Below are 26,022 nucleotides of genomic sequence, written 5' to 3'. Positions count from 1 at the left end.
TACCTTAGATCTATCCAATCCTTTAAAAAGATCACTATAGTCTATTTCATCATCATCAGAAAATTCCTCATCACTAGAAGAAGTGTACTTAGGTGTATCTCGTGTACGTACCTTCTTCTCCTTAGCCATGAGGCATGTGTGGCGTTCGTTGGGGAAGAGGGAAGACTTGTTGAAGGATGAGGCAGCTAGTCCTTCATCATTGGAGTCGGATGAAGCACAGTCGGAGTCCCATTCCTTTCCAATGTGCGCCTTGCCCTTTGCCTTCCTGTAGTTCTTCTTTCTTTCCTTCTTCCCTTTCTTCTCTTGTGCCTGGTCATCATCATTATCGGGACATTGTGCTATAAAATGACCAAACTTACCACACTTGAAGCAGGAGCGCTTTCCCCTTGATTTGTTTTTGTTGGGATACTCCTTGCGTCCCTTCAAGGCGATCTTGAAACACTTGATGATGAGCCCCATTTCTTCTTCATTGAGCCCGGCGGCATCCACTTGTGCTACCTTGCTAGGTAGCGCCTCCCTGCTGCTTGTTGCTTTGAGAGCAACGGGTTGCGGCTCGTGAAGAGGAAGTGATCCGTTTAAGGCATCGTCCACATATCTTGCCTCTTTCACCATCATGCGCCCGCTTACGAATTTTCCAAGAATTTCCTCGGGCGTCATCTTAGTGTACCTGGGGTTCTCACGAATAAGATTTACAAGATGGGGGTCAATAACATAAATGACCTTAGCATGAGTCGAACGACGTGATGATCCGTCCATCTTGTGCTTCCGTAGCTTCGAATTTTGTTGACGAGGGTCTTGAGCCGGTTGTACGCTTGAGTTGGCTCTTCTCCCCTTATCATGGCGAATCTCCCCATCTCACCTTCCACCAGTTCCATTTTGGTAATCATGGTGGCGTCATTACCCCCGTGAGAGATCTTGAGGGTATCCCATATTTGTTTGGCATTGTCCAAGCCACTGACTTTGTTATATTCAAAACAGTAGTGGCTTGGGCATTTTTATGTATTTGCTCATTGATAAATACAGGATTATTAGTACTATCGAAATGCATTCCATTTTCAACAATTTCCCAAATACTAGGATTTTATGTTTGTATGGACTATTTGTGGACTTTATATTTGTATGGACTCAAATTTTATGTTGTGAACTCAAGTATGAATTTTCTGTTATTGTATGGAATTTCTGTTATTATATGAATTTTGTATGAAATTCTGTTATTTTTCGCATTTTTTCAATTTTTTTTGCTCTGAAATTATTAATTTTCGGCGGCCTCCCTGGCCGCCGAAAATAAGAACACTATTTTCGGCAGTTTTTAATTTCCGGCGGCTGGCTACGTGGCCGCCGGAAATTATCTGTTATTTTCGGCGGCCAGGTAGACAGCCGCCGAAAATAAGCTGTTTTCGGCGGCCAGGTCCTGGCCGCCGAAAATAAAGCCTTATTTTCGGTCGGTTTTTTTGGCGGCCAGAAGCCGCATTGGCCGAACCACAGGATAAAAATCACTGTTTCTCGTGTCTCTTTTCATTGTGATTGGTTTTCTTCTAAAGTTCTCGCTTTAGCAACTTGGTTTTAATCGTGCTAACATTTCATAACCAAGTTTGGGTTATTTAGTGTTGAATTTTACAGGATCACCTATTCACCCCTAGGTACTCTCAATTGGTATCAGAGCCATACTCTTCATTGACTCAGGCTACAAGAGCTACAGGCATTTTCGGCGGCCAGAAGCCGCCGAAAATAAGCCCTTTGCCGCCGAAAATAGGTTATTTTCGGCGGCAAAGGGCTTATTTTCGGCGGCTTCTGGCCGCCGAAAATGCCTGTAGCTCTTGTAGCCTGAGTCATTTTCGGCGGCCAGAAGCCGCCAAAAATAAGCCCTTTGCCGCCGAAAATAGGTTATTTTCGGCGGCAAAGGGCTTATTTTCGGCGGCTTCTGGCCGCCGAAAATGCCTGTAGCTCTTGTAGCCTGAGTCAATGAAGAGTATGGCTCTGATACCAATTGAGAGTACCTAGGGGTGAATAGGTGATCCTGTAAAATTCAACACTAAATAACCCAAACTTGGTTATGAAATGTTAGCACGATTAAAACCAAGTTGCTAAAGCGAGAACTTTAGAAGAAAACCAATCACAATGAAAAGAGACACGAGAAACAGTGATTTTTATCCTGTGGTTCGGCCAATGCCTACTCCACGTTGTGGTGACCTCCTTCGGTCAAGGATTGCACTCAATCCCTCTCAAGTGATCCAATGATCAACCTTGAGTACCACAGTTTTCTTCCTTTTTAGTCTTTTCCCGTTTGCGAGGAATCTTCACAAGTTGGAGCCTCTCGCCCTTACAATGTTGATCACAATAAAGCACAAGAGTACGGGAGGGAAAGAAACACACGGAAGAACTAGAATCACAGCAATCCCACGCACACAAGTCAAGAGATGAACACACAAACATGACGTAGAGAGTTCATGACTCAAGAAGTGCTCAAATCTCAAACACGATGATCCGAATGCGTGTTTGTGGAGTTTAGCTGGCTTAGAATGTTCAATGGAGGCTTGGTGTAGTGCTCCATGCGCCTAGGAGTCCCTTTTATAGCCCCAAGGCAACTAGAAGCCGTTGGAACTCCATTTGGCAGGCAATTCTTGCCTTCTGTTCGTCGGTGCACCGGACTGTCCGGTGGCGCACCGGACAGTGAACAGTACGGGCACAGTACATGACAGAGAGTCCCCTGATTGGCTGATTTCCTTTTCTGTGGGGCACCGGACCGTCTGGTGCACCAAGTGACCGTTGGCTCCCGTCGACGTGGCAGATAGCCATTGCACGGCTGGAGCACCGGACTGTCCGGCACCTAGCGGACTGTCCGATGAATTATAGCCGATGTAGCTAAGGAAAAACCCGAGAGCGCAGAGTTGCATAGACCGTGCATCGAACTGTCCGGTGAGTGGCGCCGGACCGTCCGGTGCTGCGCAATCAACACCTTTTTCTTCGTTTCTTTGTTTGTTTTCCTCTGACTCTTCTGGCCTTATTTAGTTGGGTCCTGGCACTTGGACAAGAGTGTTTAGCATATAAAACTATTGATAAAACGTTTAGATCTTACCTTTATTCTTTATTTGTATCTCTTTAATACTTGGCACACATCACTTCAATACAATGTGTGTTGGGCATCTAATCACCAAAATATTTATAGAAATGACCCAAGGGCACATTTCCCTTTTAGTGGTCTACGTCGATGTTGACTAGACTGGTTGTCCAGGTACGTGACAGTCCACTTACGCTTATGCCGTGTTCTTGGGCGCCAACCTCGTCTCCTGCGCTGCCAAGCGGCAGCCCGTCGTCTCTCGCATCAGCGCAGAGGCTGAGTACCTCGCTGTGGTCAACGACGTGGCAGAGGCCTACAGGTTGCGCCAGCTTCTCTAGGAGCAACACACTCGTTTACTGCGATAACGTCAGCACGGTCTACCTCTCCACCAATCTCGTGTAGCATCAGCGTACGATGCACGTGGAGATCGACCTGCACTTCATCCGCGAGCGTGTCACTACAGGTGACGTTCGGGTTCTCAGCGTCCACACCACGCTGCAGTTCGCTGACATATTCACCAATGAGTTGTCGTCGAGTATAGTCATCGATTTTTAATCCAGTCTCAACATTTGTACATGATAGAGTTGAAACTGCGGGGGTGTGTTAGAGTACCTGTTTAGGGTTTTGGGGTTAGCCCCTTGTAATTACAGTAATACTACCCTTGTGTAATGGGCTATGCCCAACAATCTGTGGCTATTAATACAATTTCCAACCCTGAGTTAGGGTTAGAATTTCCCCTACAACACTTGAATGTATTGTGACCATCAGTAGTTTAAAAAACAACTCGTGACCGATGGCTTCACACCTTTTGGTCAAATGGCATCATCATACTCATGTTGGCCCGTCTTTGTTATTCCATACAACCTTCCACCTTCTCTTTGTATGAAATATGAATTTATATTTCTTTGCTTAATCATTCCTGGCCCAGACTATCCTGGAAAGAACCTCAATGTCATGTTAAAACCCTTGATTGAAGAGTTGAAGGAGCTTTGGAAAGGTGTTGAAGCATACGATGTTTTTACAAAATAGATATTCAAACTTCGAGTTGCGTATTTGTGGTCGGTGCATGACTTCAAGGCGTATGCTATTTTTACCGGTTGGAGTACACATGGTAGATTGACATGTCCATATTGCGGTTCAGATACAGATTGCTTCCGTCTTGCTCATGGTGGAAAGATCACTTACTTCGATTGTCATCGACGCTGGTTGCCCAGGAAACATCCCTTTAGGAGCGATAAGAAAAACTTTATAAAGAACACTGTGGTCACCAAAGGTCCGCCTAAACGTCTTAACGCGGCAGAAATATATGCTCAACTGAACAACCTTGTCCTAAATGAAAAGGGGGACAAGTACGAAGGATTCGGAGTGGACCACAACTGGACACATATATGTGGTCTCTGGGAGCTCCCTTATATGTCGTCATTGATTCTTGTGCACAACATTGATGTCATGCACCAAGAAAGTAATGTTGTTGAAGCCCTCATACACACCTGCATGCATTTTGACAAAACAAAGGACAATCTGAAAGCTCGAAGAGATCTAGCAATGCTTTGTGACCGACCAACCCAAGTGCTCAATGACAACGGTAAGCCGCCACGTGCCTTGTTCTGTCTTACCTCTAAAGACAAGATCGAGGTAATGAGATGGATGAAAAAAATTAAATTTCCCGATGGTTATGCCGCGGGCTTGAAAAGAGCTGTGAATTTGAAAATGGGAAAACTAACTGGGTTAAAGAGCCATGACTTCCATATATTAATGGAGAGGATTATCCCTATCATGTTTCGTGGTTATATGCCCGACGCCATGTGGCAAGCAATAGTTGAGCTAAGTTATTTCTACAGGCAGATCTGTGCCAAAGAAATAAGTAAAAATATGATGGAGAAGTTGGAGAAACAAATACCAGTGTTGTTATGCAAGCTAGAAAAAATATTCCCACCTGGATTCTTCAATCCGATGGAGCATCTACTTATTCACATTCCACATGAGGCAAAGGTTGGTGGACCTGTACAATATAGGTGGATATCACATTGAACGTGCACTCAAAAACCTGCGAGGCATGGTTCGAAATAAGGCTAGAGTAGAAGGATGCATCGCTGAAGCTTTTTTGCTAAAGGAGGTTTCATACTTCACGAGTGTGTATTTCGCAGAGGAACATAATGTCTATGCTGCTACCATGCGATACAATGTCGATGAGGAACCTCCTGTCAGTGATCTCAACATTTTTCAATGGAGAGGCACAAGTACTAGTAAGGGCACGTTCTACCACCTTAGCATGGATGAAAGAATGTCTGCATTGCTATACATGTACTCTAATATGGAAGAGATGGAGCCATATTTCATGTAAGTCTTTATTTTACCCCTTAATTTCTTTACCAAAGGAGCCATATTTAATTACTTATTTGTCGGGGACCATAATTAGGGGTACCCTCAAGACTCCTAATTCTCAGCTGGTAACCCCCATCAGCATAAAGCTGCAAAGGCCTGTTGGGTGCGATTAAGTCAGGGATCGGTCCATTCGAGGGACTCGATCACGCCTCGCCCGAGCCTAGCCTCGGACAAGGGCAGCCAACCCCGGAGGATCTCCGTCTCGCCCGAGGCCCCCCTGCAGCGACAAACATACTTACGGCTCGCCCGAGGCCCTGTCTTCGCCAAGAAGCAACCCTGACCAAATCGCCGCGCCAACCGACCAGATCGCAGGAGCATTTAATGCAAAGGTGGCCTGACACCTTTATCCTGACACGCGTCCTCCAGTCGACAGAGCCGAAGTGACCGCAGTCACTTCGCCGCTCCACTGACCGGCCTGACAGAAGGACAGCGCCGCCTGCGCTGCTCCGACTGTTGTGCCGCTCGACAGAGTGAGGCTGACAGGCAGTCAGGCCCGGCCTCAGGCATCATAGGAAACTCCGCTTCGCCCGACCCAGGGCTCGGACTTGGGCTCAGCCCCAGAAGACGGCGAACTCCGCTCCGCCCGACCCAGGGCTCGGACTTGGGCTCAGCCCCGGAAGACGGCGAACTCCGCTCCGCCGGACCCAGGGCTCGGACTTGGGCTCAGCCCCGGAAGACGGCGAACTCCGCTCCGCCCGACCCAGGGCTCGGACTTGGGCTCAGCCCCGGAAGACGGCGAACTCCGCTCCGCCCGACCCAGGGCTCGGACTTGGGCTCAGCCCCAGAAGACGACGAACTCCGCTCCGCCCGACCCAGGGCTCGGACTTGGGCTCAGCCCCAGAAGACGACGAACTCCGCTTCGCCCGACCCCAGGGCTCGGACTCAGCCCTGGCTTCAGCCGACGGTCTCCGCCTCGCCCGACCCAGGGGCTCGGACTCAACCTCGGCCACGGAAGACAGACTCGACCTCGACCTCGGAGGAGCCTCCACATCGCCCAACCTAGGGCGCGGGCCGACCGCGTCAACAGGAGGCGCCATCATTACCCTACCCCAAGCTGGCAAAGGCTATGGGAAACAAGACCGGCGTCCCATCTGGCTCGCTCTGCCAGATAGGCAATGATGGCGCCCCGCACGCTCTGTGACGACGGTGGCTCTCAGCCCCCTTACTGAAGCAAGAGGACGTCAGCAAGGACTCGACAGCCCCGACAGCTGTCCTTCCACCAGGCTCCAACGCTCCTCCGACGGCCCGGACACCACACGAACCGGGTGCCAAAACCTCTCCGGCTGCCACGACGGCATGTACTTAGGGCGCTAGCTCTCCTCCGCTAGACACGTAGCACTCTGCTACACCCCCCATTGTACACCTGGATCCTCTCCTTACGCCTATAAAAGGAAGGACCAGGGCCCTCTTATAGAGGGTTGGCCGCGCGGGGAAGAGGACAGGACAGGCGCTCGCGTGAGGCCGCTCGCTCCCCCTCCCGCGTGGACGCTTGTAACCCCCTACTGCAAGTGCACCCGACCTGGGCGCGGGACAAACACGAAGGCCGCGGGATTTCCACCTCTCTCACGCCCGTCTCCGGCTGCCTTTCTTCCCCCCTTCACGCTCGGCCTCGCGCCGACCCATCTGGGCTGGGGCACGCGTCGACATTTCACTCGTCGGCCCAGGGACCCCCCGGTCTCAAAACGCCGACAGTTGGCACGCCAGGTAGGGGCCTGCTGCGTGTTGACGAACAGCTTCCCGTCAAGCTCCAGATGGGCAGTCTCCAGCAACCTTTCTAGCCCAGGACGGTGCTCCGTTTCGGGAGTCTTGAGTTCATGTCCCTCGACGACAGCTACAACATGATACTCCTTCCCCCGCCGTGCGACAGAGACGATGGTGGCCGACGGCCCGCCCGTCGGCGGCGGAATCGACGACGTCTCCCCCGCGTGGTGGAAGAACAACATTCAAGCTCACCCCGCCCTCTCCCCCGCCGACGGAGGAGGAGGCGGGGCAACCAAGGCCAAGCAGGAAGCGGCCCCTCGTCGGCTGTCGAGCAAGTCGACGGTGCCGGTGCCCCAACGAGGGGCGTGTCGGGCATCGACCTCGCGTTTAAGACAAAGGCAAGCGCCGTCTCCCCGCAACACGCCAATTCTGTGCAAACGGACGACGCCAGCACGCTCGCGAAAGGCTTGTTGGGCGTCACCCTCGTACCTGAGACGACGGTGCAGTCAGTCCCTGACGTGACTTCATCACCGCCCGTCGACCAAGAGGTACCGACCGTTTCCCATCTCACGCCCCTTGGATTCAGCCTCGACCCGCCAGGCGGCTTCGCTTTGGCGGACGCTCTCGTAGAGGCGAGTCCAGACCCTCTAGGGAATCGTATGCGGTCACCCTGGGACCGGCTGACGGATGTCTCGACCTACGGGCCCTCGGGGTCCGAGGAAGATGACGAGCCCGACTTCTGTTGGGATTTCTCCGGACTTGGTAACCCCAGTGCCATGCGGGACTTCATGACCGCATGCGACTACTGCCTTTTCGACTGTTCCGACGGCAGCCGCAGCCTCGGCGAAGAGGACTGCGACCCAAGTCGTGAATGTTTCCACGTCGATCTAGGGGGTCCCTCTGAAGGCAACCATCTCGGTATGCTGGAGAACGGTGATCTCCCTAGGCCTGTGCCACGCGTTGATATCCTACGGGAGCTAGCTGTGGTCCCCGTTCCGGTGGGGGGTCGTGACCCATAGCTCGAGCAAACCCGCGGGATGCAGGCCATGCTCGACGAGGGAGCAGGAGCACTTGAGCCGATCCGCGGGGACGTCGGGCAGGAATGGGCGGGCCAACCTCCGGCCGGAGAAGTGCGCCATCTACCCCAGGGTATCCAGCACCGCATCACCGACGATGTCAGGATGAGGCTACCACCCTCTTCCAGTGGGGTCGGCCAGAACCTGGCTGCAGCAGCAATGCTTCTCCGCACGATGCCGGAGCCATCAACCACCGAGGGGCGGCAAATCTAGGGAGAGCTCAAGAATCTCCTGGAGGGCGCCGCGGTCCGACGGGCCGAGAGCTCCGCCTCCCGCAGGCAGGGGTACCCCTTGGAACATCGCGCCGCGACTTCCCGATTCATGCGGGAAGCCTCGGTCCACACCGGGCGCACGCGCAACACAGCGCCTGCGGCCCTGGGTCGCCTCGGCAACGAGCACCATCACCGCGACCGTCGGGCCCACCTCGACGAGAGGGTGCACCGAGGCTACTGCCCCAGGCGTGAAGGACGCTACGACAGCGGGGAGGATCGGAGTCCCTCGCCCGAACCACCCGGTCCGCAGGCCTTCAGCCGTGCCATACGACGGGCGCCGTTCCCGACCCGGTTCCGACCTCCGACTACTATCACAAAGTACTCGAGGGAGACGAGACCGGAACTGTGGCTCGCGGACTACCGGCTGGCCTGCCAACTGGGTGGAACGGACGATGACAACCTCATCATCCGCAACCTCCCCCTGTTCCTCTCCGACACCGCTCGCGCCTGGTTGGAGCACCTGCCTCCGGGGCAGATCTCCAACTGGGACGACCTGGTCCAAGCCTTCGCCGGCAATTTCCAGGGCACGTACGTGCGCCCCAGAAATTCCTGGGACCTCCGAAGCTGCCGACAGCAGCCGGGAGAGTCTCTCCGGGACTACATCCGGCGATTCTCGAACAGCGCACCGAGCTGCCCAACATCACCGATTAAGATGTCATCGGCGCGTTCCTCGCCGGCACCACCTGCCGCGACCTGGTGAGCAAGCTGGGTCGCAAGACCCCCACCAGGGCGAGCGAGCTGATGGACATCGCCACCAAGTTCGCCTCTGGCCAGGAGGCGGTTGAGGCCATCTTCCGGAAGGACAAGCAGCCCCAGGGCCACCCACCGAAAGATGCCCCCGAGGCGTCAACTCAGCGCGGCGCCAAGAAGAAGGGCAAGAAGAAGTCGCAAGCGAAACGCGACGCCGCCGACGCGGACCTTGTCGCCGCTGCCGAGTACAAGAACCTTCGAAAACCCCCCGGAGGTGCCAACCTCTTCGACAAGATGCTCAAGGAGCCGTGCCCCTATCATCAGGGGCCCGTCAAGCACACCCTTGAGGAGTGCGCTATGCTTCGGCGCCACTTCCACAGGGCCGGGCCACCCGCGGAGGGTGGCAGGGCTCGCGACGATGACAAGAAGGAAGATCACCAGGCAGGAGAGTTCCCCGAGGTCCGCGACTGCTTCATGATATACGGTGGGCAAGCGGCAAACGCCTCGGCTCGACACCGCAAGTAAGAGCGTCGGGAGGTCTGTTCGGTGAAGGTGGCAGCGCCAGTCTACCTAGACTGGTCCGACGAGCCCATCACCTTCGACCAAGCCGACCACCCCGATCACGTGCCGAGCCCGGGGAAATACCCGCTCGTTGTCGACCCCGTCATCGGCGACGTCAGGCTCACCAAGGTCCTCATGGACGGAGGCAGCAGCCTCAACATCATCTACGCCGAGACCCTCGGGCTCCTGCGTGTCGATCTGTCCTCGGTCCGGGCAGGCGCTGCGCCTTTCCACGGGATCGTCCCCGAGAAGCGCGTCCAGCCCCTCGGACAACTCGACCTTCCCGTCTGCTTCGGAACGCCCTCCAACTTCCGAAGGGAGACCCCCACGTTCGAGGTGGTCGGGTTCCGAGGAACCTACCACGCGGTACTGGGGAGGCCATGCTACGCGAAGTTCATGGCCGTCCCCAACTACACCTACCTCAAGCTCAAGATGCCGGGCCCCAACGGGGTCATCACCGTCGGCCCCACGTACAAACACGCGTTCGAATGCGACGTGGAGTGCGTGGAGTACGCCAAGGCCCTCGCCGAATCCGAGGCCCTCATCGCTGACCTGGAGAGCCTCTCTAAGGAGGTGCCAGATGTGAAGTGTCACACCGGCAACTTCGAGCCAGCGGAGACGGTTAAGTCTGTCCCCCTCGACCCAAGCAGCGACGCCCCCAAGCAGATCCAGATCGGCTCCGAGCTCGATCCCAAATAGGAAGCAGTGCTCGTCGACTTTCTCCGCGTGAATGCCGACGTTTTCGCGTGGAGTCCCTCGGACATGCTCGGCACACCGAGGGATGTCGCCGAGCACTCGCTGGACATCCGAGCCAGAGCCCGACCCGCCAAGCAGCCTCTGCGCCGATTCGACGAAGAAAAGCGCAGAGCCATAGGCGAGTAGATCCACAAGCTAATGGCGGCAGGGTTCATCAAAGAGGTATTCCATCCCGAATGGCTTGCAAACCCTGTTCTTGTGAGAAAGAAAGGAGGGAAATGGCGGATGTGTGTAGACTACACTGGTCTAAACAAAGCATGTCTGAAGGTTCCCTACCCTCTGCCTCGCATCGATCAAATCATGGATTCCACTGCTGGGTGTGAAACCCTGTCTTTCCTCGATGCCTACTCAGGGTATCACTAAATCAGGATGAAGGAGTCCGACCAGATCGTGACTTCTTTCATCACGCCCTTCGGCATGTACTGCTATGTCACCATGCCGTTCGGCTTGAGGAATGCGGGCGCGACGTACCAGCGGTGCATGAACCATGTGTTCGGCCAACACATTGGCCGGACGGTCGAGGCCTACGTCGATGACATTGTAGTCAAGACGAGGAAAGTCTCCGACCTCCTTTCCGACCTTGAAGTGACATTCCGATGTCTCAAGGCGAAAGGCGTGAAACTTAATCCCGAGAAGTGTGTCTTCGGGGTACCCCGAGGCATGCTCTTGGGGTTCATCGTCTCCGAGCGAGGCATCGAAGCCAACTCGGAGAAGATTGCAGCCATCACCAGCATGGGGCCAATCAAGGACTTGAAAGGCGTACAGAGGGTCATGGGATGTCTTGCGGCTCTGAGCCGCTTCATCTCACACCTCGGTGAAAGAGGCCTGCCTCTGTGCCGCCTCTTAAGGAAGGCCGAGTGCTTCACTTGGACCCCTGAGGCCGAGGAAGCCCTCGGGAACCTGAAGGCGCTCCTCACGAACGCGCCCGTCCTGGTGCCCCCCGCTGCTGGAGGAGCAGGCTAAAATAGCCTCAGGGCGAACAATGGTTCCCCCGGACGCCTTCTCCTGAGACCTGCATCGACCCTCCGTCAAGATCGACGACACGCCCGAGCCCGAGGTACCCTCGGCCCCCGAGGGTGAGGCACTGCGCGTCGAGGAGGAGCGAAGCGGGGTCACGCCTAATCGAAACTGGCAGACCCCGTACCTGCAATATCTCCACCGAGGAGAGCTACCCCTCGACCGAGCCGAAGCTCGGCGGTTGGTGCGGCGCGCCAAGTCGTTCGTCTTGCTGGGAGATGGGAAGGAGCTCCACCACCGCAGCCCCTCAGGCACCCTCCAGTGGAGCATTTCCATCGCCGAAGGCCAGGAGCTCCTACGAGAGGTACACTCGGGGGCTTGCGACCATCGCGCAGCACCCCGAGCCCTTGTTGGAGACGCCTTCCGACAAGGTTTCTAATGGCCGACGGCGGTGGCGACGCCACCCGAATTGTCCACACCCACGAAGGGCGTCAGTTCTACGCAAGGCAGACCCACCCCTTGCGGAAGACACCCGGGGGCTACACGCACCCCTAAGAAGGGCCGCTCGTCATCGCCAAAGTTCTGAAGCCCGGAACAAACAAATTGGCCGACAGTCAAGGCGAGGTCTACACCAACACTTGGAACGTCTAACAGCTACATCGCCTCTACCCTTAAGATGCTTTCAAGTTGTTCATATACCTCGCTCCCACGCAAGGTTTAGTCATCAAGGAAGGGTCAGCCTTGCCTCGGCAGAGCCCGACCCTCCCTCGGGGGCTAAAAGGGGGGAACCCCCTCTACGTCAAAATTTTCAATCAAAAAGGCTTTTGCGTTCCCCTGGCTATGTCGGAAGTAGGACCCCAAGGAGCGAACGCGGGTGCATGTAAGTGGCAAGGCTGACTGAGCCGAGGGACTCCTATGCCTCTGGGTTACGGATACCTCACTCGTCACCCACCACGAAAAGTGACTCCTACTTGGGGAAGCCACCCTGCTACTGACGGGCGAGGCCGGACACGCAAAATGAAAGGAAAAGGGGCACGACTTTATGCAACGATAATAAAGTGTTCAGGCCTCAGCGGCCGCAAAAAGACACACGTGCATCCAACAGAAACTGCTCCGACAGAGTTAGGTGTCGCCCGGGGAAGGAGTCGCGCCTTCGGCTTCGTCCCCGCCCTCGGCAAAGTCCACCCCGACTTCGGACGACGGCGCAGGCGGGAGGATCTCTGCCTCGAAGGTGGTCGCCAGCACTGCGCTCGGACCCGCGGCGGCCGTGTCGAGCCTCTGGACTTCAGCCAGGGCGGCTTCATCTTCGTCAGGAAGGCAATACCCCTCACTGACCCGCTCCAGGTCCACGACGTAGTGGGAAGCGAGCGCGGCGAAGGCCCGCCTGACGCCGTGGTGTAGCGCCTCGCGGAGTCTGCCGCGCACATGATCGCCCAAGGCCTGCAGGCGAATTTGAGGGGAGCTTCCTGAGGGGACGTCGCCGAAGCCAAAGACCCGGCAAAAGTCCGAGATGGCCTCGGACATGGCCACGTGGTCGGCCTCCCTCTGCTCGGCCGCCCCGAAAAGCGCCCTGGTGGACTCATCAAGGGCGGACTCAAGCTCTACGAACAGCCAGAACGCAAGGCCTCAAACACAAGCGGAGGAAACGAGCTGAAACGAAAACCGGAAATGGCCAGGACATACCTCCGGCTCGGGCACGCTGCTCCGAAGCTGCGGCCTGGGCTACGGCTAGGTCCGCTGCAAGGGCTCCAGCCCGGCTTTCGGCCTCGGCAGCCCGGCCCTGGGATTGGTCTCGCTCATCGGCGACCTGGTCGAACTCCGACTGCCGTCGCTGCACCTCTGTGTGTGCCACTGCCACCTCTACGCGGGCCGCTGCCGCCTCTGCTCTCAGATCGGCGCAGAGCAACCGAAGGTCCGCCACTTCGGCGCCCTGCTGGGAGAGGCGCGCAGTAGCCCCGGCAAGCGAGGTCCTCAGGGATCGCAGCGAGCCCTAGATATCGACCTCGTGGCGGATGAACGATGACTTGGTGGCGCTCAGATCCGTCAGATCCTGAGGGAAGGAAGCGGGGCGTCACAAGAGACGCCTTGGTCACAAAAAGGTATGCCTGAAGCCATTACCTGGAGGATTTTGGGGATGTCCCTGCAGAAGACCTCCAGCGATGACCGGAGCGACCCCACCGTTGCTTCGGCGCACTCGTGGAGCTCGTCCCAAGACTGCTCCTCCCGCTCATCGTCGAGAACGAAGAAGGGATCCGAAGCCCCACGGGTCCGGAACTGGAGCAACTGGCGCTGCCCCTCGGAGCTCCGCCGCGCAGCGACAAGGCTGCCGCTCGGTGGGACGGATCGCGTTTCCACGCCCCCCTCCTCCGAGGCACCGAGCGCCGACGCCTCGGCCATCTCAGCATCGGCAACAATGGGTCGCTCCCCGACTGGGACGGCAGCGGCTTCAGCAGCAGTAGGCGCCGGCACCGGCGGCATGTCCGGTGGGCCCGGGGCCACGTCTGCGCCAGCCGCCTCCTCCAGCACGATGGCCGCCTCGGCAGAAGAGTCGGCCTCGGGAACTCGCTCCACGGAGGCTGGTGCCGCCAGAGCCCCCCACTGTGGAGCGCCTTGCGAGAAGGTCAGCTGAACAGCGAGGCCCAGCGCGACACTGGCTGCGGAAGCCGACGCCGTCTTAAGGGCCTTCCGGGGAGCCAGATCGGTCAGGCCATGGCTTCGCTTGCTGAGGAGGAAGGAAAGTCGTGGTCGGGACATACGAATGAGAAGCCAGGACGAAGACGCTCCAAGATACTTACCCGCTCCGGGCCATGATCAACCGCGCCTGAGGGGAGGTCTCTCGGATCTCGACCCCCGAAGACACCGCCGAGGTCCGCCTCGCCGCCAGCTTCGGCATCACCCTCGCCTTGGGCACCTTGGACGCTCGGGAGACAGACTGCCTGGGCGCTGCCACGGCGACCTGAGGGTCACCCTCCTGCGCTGCCGGCGTGGCCGACGGCTCCCGAGAAACAGACGCCTCGGCCTAACTCCCCGGGGTCACCTCGACTTCCCCGGCCGAGGGGTCAAGTACCCCCTCGATCTGCCCCCGCTCGTCGGGCCGGGACCTCGGCGTCCCGACTCCAGGAACTGACGGTGCCAGCCCACTCGGGGGCTGGCTTGACGACTCCTGGCCTAGCCTCAAACCCGGGCTGAGGCCAAGGCGGGCAGCCATGTCGTCGTCCTCGTCATCATCTTCATCGTTGTCGTCGTCAGGTGTCTCCGGTGACGGCTCCCTCGGGAGCCCCTCCCTCTCCTGCCGACGACGTAGCTTCTCCAAGGCGTCTCGGGCCCGCGTCCGCTCGCGGGCCCGGGCTTTCTCCGCGTCCTTCTTCTTCTTCTCCTCCGCGGCAACCCGCCGCGCTGCTCGGTCCACCGCGTCCTCCGGGACCCGTGGCCGGGAAGGCTTGTGCCACCCTACCTCCTGGAGACGGACGGAAATCCCGACCGTAAGGACCAAGGGCAACCTGACGCAAGGAGAAGGAAGGAGCGGACACTCACCAGGGTCACACACCTGTGGTCGGGGCGCATCAAGGGCTGAGAGAAGGCGCTGGCGTCCGGTTTTCCCAACGCGACGGCCACCCGCCCGTGGAGAACGTCGATGGGAAGAGGATCCGAGGACATCCGCGAGCCCTCCAAGTCAGCCTCCGGTGTCATCTCCCAAAGCGGCAACCGCCGCTCCGCCAAGGGAAGCACCCTACGGCGGTGAATGGCGGCAATCACTCCCGCGGCAGTGAGTCCTCCTTTCCGCAACACCTCTAGGGCCTTGAGAAGGGGCTCGAGGTTTTTCTGCCTGTCGTGCGGGGTCCCGTAGCGCCAGGCATCAGCGGCGGCGGTGACCACTCGTTGAGAAAACGGCGGAAGCATCTCGCCGTCATTCCGGAGGTAGAACCACCGGCGCTGCCACCCTTTGTTCGAGGACGCGAGGCTGGCAGGGATGTACAGCGACGCCCACGACTACCTCAGCTGGAGAATGCAACCGCCGGCCCGCACTGCCGCGCGGACCCTTCTCTCTCCCGTCGGCGAAGCAAAAAGCTCCGCGGAGAAGAGATGAGTCCACAAGTCCCAGTGGGGGCGATCCCCAAGTATCCTTCGCACAACGCTACGAAGATGGCGGCTTGCGAAATGGAGTTGGGACTGAGGTTGTGCAACTCCACCTCATAGTTGTACAGGATCGCCCGCATAAAGCGGCTTGCCGGCACACCGAACCCCCGCTCGTGGAAGGAGACGAAGCTCACGACTTACCCCGGCGGCGGGGACGGGGCAATTCCGCTCGCGGGAGGAATCCACTCCGGCTGCCTCTCATCAGAGAGAGGGCGAAGTAAACCCTCGGCAACAAGATCCTCCAGGTCCTCCGCTGTGACTGTGGAGAAGGGCCATGGATCGCGTGGCGAGGTGATGGTCACCCGGTCGGCCATCGCCGAGCAAAAGGGGTGGCGGCGGAAAGGACTGGGTGGGCGGTTTCTTTTTCTCCGGCTAAACCTCTCAGGTTGCGAAAACCTAAGAAGGAGGCGAGAAGTGGAGCAAAGGACCGTCGCAGACCCTCCCCCGAGTATATAAAGACCAAGGCGAGACCCGTTCAACGTTTCGCCCGGACCCGCCACGGGATTCAAAAACCCAAGGCGAAACGGCCGTTCCTCGAACGGCTCGCGCACGCGCAACGGCCGCCCCGCCAACCGCTCGCCCCGTCGCATTAACTCCGCGGCGGGATAGGCGGCGCCTCTGGCAGGAAAAGCGAGCGACGCTTCACCTTCACCATAATGACCACGTCAAAAAAGGTACACCACGTCATTCGATTTCGTATCCTTTTCCTCTTTCTCTCTCTTACAACAGGGACCGGGAAAGGGGGATACCCCGAAAAGGACCCTTCTCCATGAAGGAAACAGGCTCCGAGCCTCCCTACTGATCAGAGGTTCGAAGGCTGGCCCCTCAGAGGGGTTCAACAGCCGCCTCAAAGCACGTGGGCTCCACACCCACTACTGGTCAGAGGTTCGTAGGCCGGCCCCTCGGAAGGGTTCAACGGCTGCCTCAGGCCACTCGGGCTCCGCGCCCACTACTGATCAGGGGTTCGTAGGCTGGCCCTCGAAGGGTTCACAGCCGCCTCAGACACAGAGCGAGGGATGACCATGGGTACGTTCGATACATAACCAAGGCTGGGGCTACGCTCCCGAGGTACCCTAGGACATTTCCGAGACCAGCGGGAACGATCTTTTAACGGAATCCCATCAGAGGGAGGCATCGAGCCCTCGGACCCCGTCGATAGGGGACCGGGTCCGGCAAATCACCCGCAGGTACTTTTGGGCGCGCCTCTGGGCCTCTAGCCGACCCCTAACAAATGGGGCACGGACGTCCGCTCGGATTACCCGCCAGCAGCTCACCGGAGACACCATGTTCGGCGCCCACCAAGGGCAACATGGCGCTTCCCCCCCTCCTCCTTGCAGAAAGGCGACGCAGGGGCGTATGTAAAAAAGTCGAGTCTGTCCCTGACCGTCCTCTCGCCCTGTGCAGAGGCTCGGGGGCTGCTCTCACAAACCCGGCTCCGGCCAAACCGTTGACAGCGTCAACATACCAGCCCGAGAGCTTGGAACCCGACCGTGCACCCGGGCTACGGCCAGCTCGCATGAGGGAATGACCAGACCAGCCGAAGCATTGCGCGAGGCATTAAGACCTCGGAGGAATCAAACCACTCCTCCGAGGCCTCGGGGGCTACACCCGGCGGGTGCGCTCGCGCGCACCCACCGGAACAAAACGCAACCGAGAAAGGCTGGTCCCCTTGCAAAAAAGTGCGACAAAAGCCTCCAAGCGAGTGTTAACACTCCCTTCGAGGCTCGGGGGCTACTATCGGGGACCATAATTAGGGGTACCCTCAAGACTCCTAATTCTCAGCTGGTAACCCCCATCAGCATAAAGCTGCAAAGGCCTGATGGGTGCGATTAAGTTAGGGATCGGTCCATTCGAGGGACTCGATCACGCCTCGCCCGAGCCTAGCCTCGGACAAGGGCAGCCGACCCCGGAGGATCTCCGTCTCGCCCGAGGCCCCCCTCCAGCGACGAACATACTTACAGCTCGCCCGAGGCCCTGTCTTCGCCAAGAAGCAACCCTGACCAAATCGCCGCGCCAACCGACCAGATCGCAGGAGCATTTAATGCAAAGGTGGCCTGACACCTTTATCCTGACACGCATCCTCCAGTCGACAGAGCCGAAGTGACTGCAGTCACTTCGCCGCTCCACTGACCGGCCTGACAGAAGGACACCGTCGCCTGCGCCGCTCTGACTGCTGTGCCGCTCGACAGAGTGAGGCTGACAGGCAGTCAGGCCCGGCCTCAGGCATCATAGGAAACTCCGCTTCGGCCGACCCAGGGCTCGGACTTGGGCTCAGCCCCGGAAGACGGTGAACTCCGCTCCGCCCGACCCAGGGCTCAGACTTGGGCTCAGCCCCGGAAGACGGCGAACTCCGCTCCGCGTGACCCAGGGCTCAGACTTGGGCTCAGCCCCGGAAGACGGCGAACTCCGCTCCGCCCGACCCAGGGCTCGGACTTGGGCTCAGCCCCGGAAGACGGCGAACTCCGCTCCGCCCGACCCAGGGCTCGGACTTGGGCTCAGCCCCAGAAGACGACGAACTCCGCTCCGCCCGACCCAGGGCTCGGACTTGGGCTCAGCCCCAGAAGACGACGAACTCCGCTTCGCCCGACCCCAGGGCTCGGACTCAGCCCTGGCTTCAGCCGACGGTCTCCGCCTCGCCCGACCCAGGGGCTCGGACTCAACCTCGGCCACGGAAGACAGACTCGACCTCGACCTCGGAGGAGCCTCCACATCACCCAACCTAGGGCCCGGGCCGACCCCGTCAATAGGAGGCACCATCATTACCCTACCCCAAGCTGGCTCAGGCTACGGGAAATAAGATCGGCGTCCCATCTGGCTCGCTCCGCCAGATAGGCAATGATGGCGCCCCGCACGCTCTGTGACGACGGCGGCTCTCAGCCCCCTTACGGAAGCAAGAGGACGTCAGCAAGGACTCGACAGCCCTGACAATTGTCCTTCCGCCAGGCTCCAGCGCTCCTCCGACGGCCACGACACCACACGAACCGGGTGCCAAAACCTCTCCGGTTGCCATGACGGCATGTACTTAGGGCGCTAGCTCTCCTCCGCTAGACACGTAGCACTCTGCTACACCCCCCATTGTACACCTGGATCCTCTCCTTACGCCTATAAAAGGAAGGACCAGGGCCCTCTTACAGAGGGTTGGCCGCGCGGGGAAGAGGACGGGACAGGCGCTCGCGTGAGGCCGCTCACTCCCCCTCCCGTGTGGACGCTTGTAACCCCCTACTGCAAGCGCACCTGACCTGGGCGCGGGACGAACACGAAGGCCGCGGGATTTCCACCTCTCTCACGCCCGTCTCCGGCTGCCTTTCTTCCCCCCTTCGCGCTCGGCCTCGCGCCGACCCATCTGGGCTGGGGCACGCGGCGACATTTCACTCGTCGGCCCAGGGACCCCCCGGTCTCGAAACGCCGACATTATTTGTCGTACAGTAGGTTCTACGAGGAAAATTGGACTTATTCCCATCAGCCTACAAGCAAACAACTAGATACTATGCGACGACATGGGAGGCAAGGAAGACCTAATTTTGTTGACTGGTTTCGCGAGCATGTAAACTCTTTATATTTCTTACTTTCATGTCATTTAGCCTTTTACGCGAGGTAGTCATTTTAACTGTATATTATTTGCAGTGCACAAAGACTCCTAACATACACGAGGACTTGAGACAACTATCTTATGGGACGGTCACTTGCAGAACATTTGGTCGATACGATGTGAATGGCTTTTGTTTTTGTTCAGACCAATTTGAAAAGTCTCGTCCTCGTGCAGCCACACGTAACACTGGAGTTCTGACTAGGGCACTCGATGCACTTGGCAGAGAAACTAATTATTATGGCATCATTCAAAACATCCTAGAGTTTAATTTTGCAGGGAACAAACCTTTGAAATTAGTATTCTTTCTATGTGATTGGTTTGACAGCACTAATGGGATTAGACAAAGTCAATATGGTATAACTGAAGTAAAGCACAAGGAACGACTTCGAGGCCATGATAATTTTATCCTTGCACACCAGTGCGAGCAGGTCTACTATATGTCGTACCCAAATCCGAAGTTTGAAGCATGGTGGGTAGTTCATAAGGTGAACCCTAGGGAACGTTTACATACTCCTTGCACTGCTGGTTATCAATTCAAAGACGAACAGGCCGATGATGTTTATCAAGAAGAAGAATTGCCAACTACTTTTACTATCGATGAGGGTGTTGCACTGAACTCACTAGTCGGAGACCGTAACGATGTCACTACTGATGACTGTGTTGCACCGAAACGAAAACGAAATCCAAGAAACAAAAAAGCCACATTGCGAGCTTTGGATCGAAGAAGACTCCTTGATCGTGATTCTGATGAATTTTGATGTGTAATGCAAAATTTCATATTATGTGATGTATTATTTGATTTTTTATTAGTTCACTTAATTTTATGGAGCTAATACATTTAATGTTTTTCTATTGAACAGGATGAGTGGTAGGAATAAACCAAAGCGCAATGCTAGGGGGTTTCTAAATGCGGCTAGTAGGATACTCCCTGGTGCACGTTCCCTTTTCCAAGGGAGATCTTCTAGCCAGAGCAGACAGGAGGCGTTGCTGAGACACGCTCGGCCAGAACTACGTGATACACCTATCGCTCTACAACGGAGTACCGATGTAAATGTTTATGTAATTGATCTTATTTGTCAGTCACTTATGTAATTGATCTTATGTAAATGTTTATGTAAATTTTTACGTGTCTCTATTTCATGTCCATAGGAAGAGGAGGACAACGAGGAGGAGGTGCAACACCATGAGGAGGAGGACGAGCAGGCCCATGAGGAGGATGACGAGGAGGAGGTGCAACACCATGAGGAGGAGGACAATCAGGCCCATGAGGGCATAGATGCTGAGGCGGATGACGATACCTCCGAGGCTCCTGTCGTTCGACGAAGGGGCACTCGGAAGGGCCACTTTGTCCTACCTCCGTCAGCGCCTGCACAATCTGAAGCTCGAGTACTGATCATCCCGGTTGGTGATAGGTACTCACGTTTGGCCACTTTGTTCTTACTTATTTGTTTATTTTACACTATATATATGACATGACTTTCTTGTTTTTTTGTCAGGCAGCCAATGGGAAGACACGTCATTTGACGGTCGAGGTCACCATAGACAGGTTAATCAAGTCTTAGGTAACCTATGTCGTCTACATAACCCAGGAATTGTCACCGACCCGAAAGGTGTGGTGGTTCCTTGCACTAGCTGGTCGCACTTCGCACTAGCTCCACATGCTACATATGGAACAGCTCAAGGCGCCGTCAAGCACGACTGTTGGGTAATTTTTTCGAAGTAACATTTATTAGTTGTTTCAACCTAACATTTATTAGTTATTTTTGAACTAATTTTATTTTCGATGTTGGACAGAGACGCTATCGTGTGGAACCTGAGGCTCAAGAGCATGCAGACCGAGTATTAGAGAAAAATGCGAAGAAGGTGTGCAGGGATGCATTTTCCAATGCTCGTCTACAGGTTGTGAACGCGTACATGAAGCGCCGAGGTCATTCTGTCAACAACTTTCGACAATATTCAGATGTCTACTTGACTGTAGACCAGTACATGGAGGTAAAAATCTAATTTAACAACTCATTCAGATGTGAAAGTAATTTTGAGCTAACGCTTTATATGCAGGTAACTCTTCCATGGATGGAACACCGGCCGCAGGCTTACAAGGCTTTGTGTGAGATATGGGCTTCGCCCGAGTGGATTGAGAAGTCAAACAGAAATCGACATAGGCAGCGCCATCAGTAGGACGAGGACGATGATGAGGTCATAGTCAACCATACCTATGGGGCTGATGGACACATTCGGTTGGCTAAGCGAATGGTGAGTATGTAGTATTCTGTTTGACTCAGAAATGAAACAGGATTGAACTCATATATTTGCAGGAGGCTCAAACTGGAGTTATCCCGAGCCCAATCGATGTTTATAGGAGAGGGCATCGAGCGAAAAACAGTGAAATCTCCGATGAGCTGTGTAGTCAAGCGACCGTTGAGCGTATGGTTAGTTGTTGTTATGATTAATGTTTTCTTGACATATAGCTATAAATTACATGTGCGCTGAACCTTCATATTGTATTGCAGGAGACATACGGGCAGGAGATGGTTAAGAAGTATGGAGAAGACTACGATTGGCGAGGAGCGCCTACCATCGACGCTGAAGTTGTGCATTCACTTGGAGGCAAGGCGCATGGACGGTATGAACTTGTGAATTGTTTTCAATAATATTGGAACTACGACCGAATAGCTAATTTTCTTGTTTTTCAAGATATTCTATGTTTACCGGTGTTATCGATTCGACGGAGTTGCGTTCTCGTGGCGGCTCTTCATCGCAGGCGGGCTGTGGTAGTAGCAGCCGTAGTCGCCGCTCTGTATCTAGCATGGAGGATGCTATGAGGGAGCAGCAAGAAAAGTTTCGTGAAGAGATGCGGCAACAACAAATGGCATTTCTCCAACAGCAATCAAAGTACATGGCTGCTTACAACGCACAGGCGCAACAAGCAATGAACGTGAGTGTCTTATTTATTCTCAACAAGCTCGATATTGGTTATATAACTAATATATTATATTTGCAACAGTCTTGGTTTCCATAGCAGGCACAGCAGCAACCATTTGTTTTCCCTCAATTTCAGCCGTCGATGCCTCAGTGGGGATTACATGCTCCACCACCTCCACCTCCACATCAGTTTATTCAATTTAGTTAAGACTTGTCGTTTGTATCAACCTAATTTCAAATCTTTACTAAACTTGATTTTGTAGGGATCCGGGGTCATGGGCCACAACACGCCACCACCGGTCATACCAGCACCAGGAGGAGCTTATGCAGGGGAGGGAGCTTATGCAGGAGAGGTTAGTTTGAGAAACAATTTGTTTGAATAGTCGTTATACATGTAACCAATGCCGTTATTAATGTCTTCTTTTTTCTTTAGGATCCAAACTCGTCACACGACTTCGTCAACCAGTTCTTGGCTTCTGGAGGTAGTGGACACAACTCCAACGACCCCGATATGTGATTAAGTTAGCTTTGTGCCGCACCGTGCGTTGTAATGAACTATTTGTGGATTTTATGTTTGTATGGACTATTTGTGGACTTTATATTTGTATGGACTCAAATTTTATGTTGTGAACTCAAGTATGAATTTTCTGTTATTGTATGGAATTTATGTTATTATATGAATTTTGTATGAAATTCTGTTATTTTTCGCATTTTTTTCAATTTTTTTTCTCTGAAATTATTAATTTTCGGCGGCCTCCCTGGCCGCCGAAAATAAGAACACTATTTTCGGCAGTTTTTAATTTCCGGCGGCTGGCTACGTGGCCGCCGGAAATTATCTGTTATTTTCGGCGGCCAGGTAGACAGCCGCCGAAAATAAGCTGTTTTCGGCGGCCAGGTCCTGGCCACCGAAAATAAAGCCTTATTTTCGGTCGGTTTTTTTTGGCGGCCAGAAGCCGCCGAAAATGCCTGTAGCTCTTGTAGCCTGAGTCAATGAAGAGTATGGCTCTGATACCAATTGAGAGTACCTAGGGGTGAATAGGTGATCCTGTAAAATTCAACACTAAATAACCCAAACTTGGTTATGAAATGTTAGCACGATTAAAACCAAGTTGCTAAAGCGAGAACTTTAGAAGAAAACCAATCACAATGAAAAGAGACACGAGAAATAGTGATTTTTATCATGTGGTTCGGCCAATGCCTACTCCACGTTGTGGTGACCTCCTTCGGTCAAGGATTGCACTCAATCCCTCTCGAGTGATCCAATGATCAACCTTGAGTACCACAGTTTTCTTCCTTTTTAGTCTTTTCCCGTTTACGAGGAATCTTCACAAGTTGGAGCCTCTCGCCCTTACAATGTTGATCACAATAAAGCACAAGAGTAAGGGAGGGAAAGAAACACACGGAAGAACTAGAATCACAGCAATCCCACGCACACAAGTCAAGAGATGAGCACACAAACACGACGTAGAGAGTTCATGACTCAAGAAGTGCTCAAATCTCAAACACGATGATCCGAATGCGTGTTTGCGGAGTTTAGGTGTCTTAGAATGTTCAATGGAGGCTTGGTGTAGTGCTCCATACACCTAGGAGTCCCTTTTATAGCCCCAAGGCAACTAGAAGCCGTTGGAACTCCATTTGGCAGGCAATTCTTGCCTTCTGTTCGTCGGTGCACCGGACTGTCCGGTGGCGCACCGGACAGTGAACAGTACGAGCACAGTACATGACAGAGAGTCCCCTGATTGGCTGATTTCCTTTTCTGTGCGGCACCGGACCGTCCGGTGCACCAAGTGACCGTTGGCTCCCCTCGACGTGGCAGATAGCCATTGCACGGCTGGAGCACCGGACTGTCCGGCACCTAGCGGACTGTCCGATGAATTATAGCCGATGTAGCTAAGGAAAAACCCGAGAGCACAGAGTTGCGTAGACCGTGCATCGAACTGTCCGGTGAGTGGCGCCGGACCGTCCGGTGCTGCGCTGTCAACACCTTTTTCTTCGTTTCTTTGTTTGTTTTCCTCTGACTCTTCTGGCCTTATTTAGTTGGGTCCTGGCACTTGGACAAGAGTGTTTAGCATATAAAACTATTGATAAAACGTTTAGATCTTACCTTTATTCTTTATTTGTATCTCTTTAATACTTGGCACACATCACTTCAATACAATGTGTGTTGGGCATCTAATCACCAAAATATTTATAGAAATGACCCAAGGGCACATTTCCCTTTTAGTGGTCTACGTCGATGTTGACTAGACTGGTTGTCCAGGTACGTGACAGTCCACTTACGCTTATGTCGTGTTCTTGGGCGCCAACCTCATCTCCTGGGCTGCCAAGCGGCAGCCCGTCGTCTCTCGCATCAGCGCAGAGGCTGAGTACCTCGCTGTGGTCAACGACGTGGCAGAGGCCTACAGGTTGCGCCAGCTTCTCTAGGAGCGACACACTCGTCTGCTGCGATAACGTCAGCACGGTCTACCTCTCCACCAATCTTGTGCAGCATCAGCGTACGATGCACGTGGAGATCGACCTGCACTTCATCCGCGAGCGTGTCACTACAGGTGACGTTCGGGTTCTCAGCGTCCACACCACGCTGCAGTTCACTGACATATTCACCAATGAGTTGTCGTCGAGTATATTCATCGATTTTTAATCCAGCCTCAACATCTGTACATGATAGAGTTGAAACTGCGGGGGTGTGTTAGAGTACCTGTTTAGGGTTTTGGGGTTAGCCCCTTGAAATTACAGTAATACTACCCTTGTGTAATGGGCTATGCCCAACAATCTGTGGCTATTAATACAATTTCGAACCCTGAGTTAGGGTTAGAATTTCCCCTACAACACTTGAATGTATTGTGACCGTCAGTAGTTTAAAAAAACAACTCAGATCATACAAGATTTTCGCCATGTGATAAATCGATGACTCTAGAAATGAATCTTAAACTTACTGAAAATCTCTAGTTTCCAGTGGTTTTATTGCGTACGTGTATGATTCTACATCTTGACATGGGACGCACCAGGTTGAATCTGAATGGCATACATGAAACTGAAGGGGATATTTTAGAATGATCGAGGTATGGCAGCTGGAGTCTGTACAGCTGTGCCTGTGAGTATCCCTGTAAACCGAAAGCCTGTGAGCATGCATGAGCACCAACAGCAGGGGCGTGGCCCTGGTTGCCCACTATGCATGCATGAGGCGGAGGGTTGGGGGTCTTGGGGATGTGGTCTAAAGACTAGGGAACAAGCCTGCACAAAGACAAAGAGGCCAGCACAAATACGTCTTCCCATGCAATCGCATGAAGACAACAGAGTCGCGCACACACACATACAAAACCCACGCACAGATCCTGATGTGGTCAAGGAAACACATGCTTTGTTTTGTATCGCGTGTCTTGGTTTTTGCGTGGAGGCAGGCAGAGGCACTGCTTGTGAACGCGCGCGATGAGCTGTCGTCGTCTCTCCTTGCATTGCACTGGGTGCCAATGGCGAGGGCCATGGCGTGCGGTGTCATATGCATGCAGCTATTGACATGTCATATACTCATATAATCGTGTTTTAATACAATAGAGCTAATAATTAACTGTTAAAATTAGCTAAAAACATTCAAACAGATTAGCTAATAGTTCGACTATTAGCTACTTTTAGTAAATTAGCTACTAGTTAGCTAGCTAATTATATTAGCAATTTTTTAGGCAACTAGCTATAGTGCATTCAAATATCCCCTCTATCTAAGCATCCAGTATAGAGTTTACGCCAGTGAATGGAACAGGAATATTTTTAAGAACTAGTTTAGAAACTACATTTTACCAAGTGATTTATATTTTTTCAAGGGAAAATGAACTAATTTCTCTTGAGAAAATGAAAATTTAATGGAAAATTGGGGTTTCCAAACTAGCCCTAATCACGTACTTATCTCCTCCAAAAGATCAT

The sequence above is a fragment of the Zea mays genome, chromosome 3 (genome assembly GCF_902167145.1).
Source record: "Zea mays cultivar B73 chromosome 3, Zm-B73-REFERENCE-NAM-5.0, whole genome shotgun sequence".
Taxonomy (NCBI): Eukaryota; Viridiplantae; Streptophyta; class Magnoliopsida; order Poales; family Poaceae; genus Zea; species Zea mays.
Note: the sequence above shows the minus strand (reverse complement) of the source record.